At 38.1% G+C, this 4,824-nt stretch overlaps 1 long non-coding RNA gene across 1 annotated transcript; it reads left to right on the top strand.

Annotated features, from left to right (window-relative positions):
* Positions 1–1,316: 1,316 nt before the first annotated feature.
* On the top strand, positions 1,317–4,294 carry LOC131534649 (uncharacterized). Its single transcript, XR_009269405.1, has 4 exons — positions 1,317–1,759; positions 1,925–2,337; positions 2,456–2,598; positions 2,753–4,294. It is a non-coding gene; the product is annotated as an uncharacterized LOC131534649 (long non-coding RNA).
* Positions 4,295–4,824: the final 530 nt, after the last annotated feature.

Here is a 4,824-nt window from a genome sequence, read left to right as displayed (position 1 = left end):
TTTTGCCTGTAATATATCAGGATCTTAAGAGTGTTCCAAGAGTTCTGAAGACACCTGAAGCCCATATAAAGTCAGTTTGCATGCTATGCATTACTTTTTACAAGTAGGCAAGAGGTTTAACCATTTTAGGTAGTATCTGGCAGGGACTCCACGTATGGAAAGGAGGCCTATCAAACACAGAATGAGAACAGCGAATGAGTGTGTGTCCGTCTTTGTTCCTTCCTGTGGGTTCCTCAAGATAACATCAGCTTCAGCCATTACAGCCCTGCTATCTGAGGGAATGGGCTCTTTCAACTGTCCCCAGGGTCAGGATACAGCACTGATCCTTTCATTAGGCCTACCTGATAAAACGGCATTTGGGATCATTTTGGAAATCTGAAGGGCACACACAGAATTCCCAACGTCACACACACTCCAGTTGAACAGGCAAATTACGCAAATTGCATCAGATTTCATTAAGATTGGAAGCACTCTTGACATTGAAATCACACTGCACTCGGCTCATTGGGCTTGTTGACTTCATTTAGAGGTTTATTTAAAGTACTGTAATACACATTTACAGTATTTAAATATTTATTTCAGTTGATTGTTACTGTACTTTAGTGGCAGTAATGAGCCTGTTTCTTTTTTTTTCTCAGAGTAACATTGGGTCTCATTCATTAAGCATGCATATGCACAAATTTGTGCGTAAAATGTGCATACGAACAAATCACCAAAAATGTCATTATAAAATTTATTCTAAAATTACGAAAAAACATAGGAACAACTGAAACCACACGTACACAATATGCACTTATTGTGTATCGAGTTAAGAAGTCATATTTCATCGTAACATCACTGTAACTAGCCTACATTAAAGTACCTTGCATTAATTGTATTACATAAACATGTATAAATGATAAATAACACAATTTTATTTCATCACTCAAAAAGTCAGAATTGTGAGATGTAAACTTGCAATTGTGAGATAAAAAGTCGCAATTATTTTTTAAAATGTTTTATTCTGTGACGTAAACAAGTTTCAATAGGTTAGAGAACTGTAAGAAAATCATGTGTGGAAAGCCCTTTTGTTGATTGTCCTGTGCGTACAAAAACGAAAACAATCCACGCAATTATAAGTACATGAGACCCACTGTTTTCATATTTGGTGTCTGATTTGTTAACAATTTGTTCTGTTGTTTGTTCTGTCTTTGTCCTATTATTTGTTAATTCTATCATTCGTTCTATCAGTAGTTTTAGCATAATATCTATCTGTCTAAAGACCACGTAAACTAAGTAAAACCAGATTTCTCATGAATTTCAGATTAGTGCACACAAAAACTCAATCAATGTGTCTGTGGTCACGTCAAATCTCACTGCAGAAACACTAATTTGCACAAATAAGTTGAGGGGGAGTGTGTGTGTGTGTGTGTAATGGCGAGTCGACGGGTGTCTTGAGCAAACACAGGGGAGGCGTCTGTGGTTGCGGGGGAGTTTGTGGGATGTTATTGGTCGAGCCTTCGTAACTGAAGAATTGTCGGGTAATTAGATCATCCTGCGCAGAATAGGAATCAATTTCCGACCGGGCAGCGCCGTGGCTTTTCCTAATGTGAGCCACATTGGGACCCATGATCCATGGCAATAATTCAAACCAGATGTGATGTCCCACTCAGGTGGGCCAAGAGCTTCCATCTGCGGGGCCGAGATGCTGTGTGGCCACCGTGACCGTGAGAGTTTCTGGGGGTGAAGCTGTGTGCGGTTTTCTGGTCCCTGGTTGGAGGTAAGTAAAAGATCTGATACTAATTATTTCTCTTCATTCGCATATTTGAATCATTGTCTCAGCACTCAGTTGGCTATAAATAAACCAGCAGTCACTTCACAGCATGACTGATTGTATTGTACTATTATTGATTATAATAACATTCAGTTCTCTCTTTCTTTACAGGTGTGGACAACTGGTTCTGTAGAATTTTGTGGATCTAAACTGGGAATAATATTATGGAAAAAATGGACATCCTGTAGGCTTTTCCATTTCTTTCATCGCATGCACTGACTAAGATTTCCCCGTCAACAGAATTAACTAATATCACTTGCACATGTGCTCATGCAGACTTCTTAAAGTCCTACATGTAACTGTGGCACCAAGGGTTTCGACTGGTTCTGAACACGGTTTACGTCATTTTTTGGTGACTGGTTTTGGATGAAGGTTTCGACATTACATATAATTCACCTTTAATAACGATGAAGAGTATAATTTCTGTACCTGCACCGAATGGAATTGCAAATTTTGTCCAAACATGTTTCCCAAACACAGCCCTGCCATCTGTACTTGGTCAGACAAACTGGTTATATTAAGGGGTAAGTTTGTCCAAAAATGGACTAAATTTATTTACATTTTAAATTAAAATGTTTGGATTGGATTAAACTGCTCTTTTAATATGGATTTGTTTTATGCCCCCTTTTTTGGCCCTTTTAGGTCTTCAAATTTTTGTTTACCTGGACTTTCAATGGAGGAACAGATGAACCACACTCTAATATGTTTGGAGGGTGAATGCTAACAGTGCACATAAAGTCCTGCCAGGTTCTTTTCCAGGCAAAGCTGAACCCAAAACCCTTAAAGTAAGTCATACAGTATGTCATTCAGAGCAAATGATTTGCTCAGTGACCTCATTCTTATCCATCCCAGATTGTGTGCAGCTCAATGGCTTTTACAACCCGACAACACAGGTGAGAATATGAGATAAATCAATAAGTAAGTGTCCTGCACCACCAGGTGACTGCTGGAAAGATTGAGGAAAGAGTGAAGGAAAGAAGGACGAGGAGAGAGAGGGAAGTCTGAACACAGGAGCACGTATTCTCCAGATGAGAGTGAAAATGAAAACCACCTGGGCTGAATTCCCACGTGACATGTCCAATGAAGAGGCCTTTAGCCCTCAAGAGTTGCAATGCTGGACGGTGAATTTACTTACCCTTAAAAAAATGTGGAAAGCATCCAGATTGTAGAGCCTCGGAAGGCCGTTAATGTCCGCAACACTCATAATTGTCTTGGCACGGTGCATTTAGCATTAGACAACATGTGTTAGGCAATTAAACTCAATTGTTCAATTTGCTCAACACAAACATTGAATGTAAATACACCTCATTTCATGCCTAAAGTGTTGAGACTAGCTCTGAACCATTTATACTTAATGTTTTCGCAGTGTAGGAATAGTCATGTTCGTGCATTAATGCTTGCACTCGAGCAGGTCGTGAATAACATACTTTTATTTCATCACAAGTATGCGGAAACAGAATTTAACACGGATATTTAGGCCGATACGGCACTTTTTGAAGCCGCGGCTCAGTGGAGTGAGTCAAGCTGGTCACGACGCTGATGATAATATCAAGTTTGCTCTTGGCTTGCTTTCATCAGGTCTTAAATCATACGCATATGTGGTACACCCATAGACCTACAGTACGAACCCGAGCACTTACGCACATGAGCACAGATGCTATAATCAGATACTCAGAGCAGACCTGGTTGGTAATGTATCGTACTGCCTAAGGAGATCGTAAAAACGCAACAGGTTATATGTCGAAGTGCAGTTTCCATCCCTAAGAGCAGTTCAGGAACTGTATTGAAGGACATTGGACAGAAAGGGTATTAGTGCATGATTTTTCCTAAGCATGTGGAAAGTCGGTTTTCTGTGCCTTTGGGGTTCTGGAAGCTGTCCAATAGCGATAGGCCTGTCTTACACAGCTGAATCATAATACATATTCATTTCGGTGGCCATATTAACATGTTTTAGTAATAGCATAAACACCAAAAAAAATGGGCTGGGCGATAAAACGATAACGATAATTATTGCGATATAATTATCTTCGATAAATTGATAAGAGTTTGATATATGTTCGATATGTTTATGCGGCAACAGCAGAACGAAACCGTGCTACTCATTTCAATCACGCCACATGGACCGCATATCTATTTGTCTGCTTAAGCGCTTGAATTCAACGATGAACACAAATAAGTCGCTGATTTAAACTGGTTTAAAACCAACAAACAGGAGAAACTCTGTGTGCAACGATACAGTCAGAAGGCTTTTCAGTCTACAAATTGCCATCATTTACCATGGATTTACTGTAGTAACACTAACTGCTCAATGGTATTGTGGCAGAAATGTGGGATATACAGTATAACGATTTATTATATTATTAATGTAGACATTAAATGTATTAAAAGATGTAATGGAATACTGCAGTATACAGTATTTTTCAGTTAGTGTTTGTGCATTTATACTAAATGTATTTAGACTACTGTTTTTTATTCAAATACCTAGACACCATATAGTTCCCATGGTATTGAGGTGCTTTATGTGTGGTTTTAACTCTGGTTGCATGATCTAAATGTATGCTACTATGGAAGACCAATGGTTAATTCTAATAAAACTCAAACAGTTACAATAATTAAATTTCACTGTATAAAAATGAGGTTGTTAAAGTTTTTACAGATGTTATTGTTTTTGTTAATGAACATAAATGTACATTTGCATCCTAACTCAAGCTACTACTACTGTCAACTAAAGCTACTATCAAATGAGAGAAAAATGTAACTTTATTAATATTGCAGCCTGCACTGCAAACTGTGCTGAAGATACCGCGTCATCAAAGTCAGGTCAAACCTGTTTCGTGATTTGAAACAATAGCACTCATTAAAACATGCAGAAACAAATAAATGTTTCTATTAAAATGACTGTAAAAGTGTAAAAAAACATGAAAAAAAAGTGTTTGTCATGTTCTGACCATAAGGAGTAGTTTAAATAGTTTATAGTTACCATTTAAGTACTTATGTGCTTAATACTTTGT

Source organism: Onychostoma macrolepis, chromosome 25, assembly GCF_012432095.1.
Source record: "Onychostoma macrolepis isolate SWU-2019 chromosome 25, ASM1243209v1, whole genome shotgun sequence".
NCBI classification, from domain to species: domain Eukaryota; kingdom Metazoa; phylum Chordata; class Actinopteri; order Cypriniformes; family Cyprinidae; genus Onychostoma; species Onychostoma macrolepis.
Note: the sequence above shows the minus strand (reverse complement) of the source record. Positions and strands in the feature narration are given on the sequence as shown.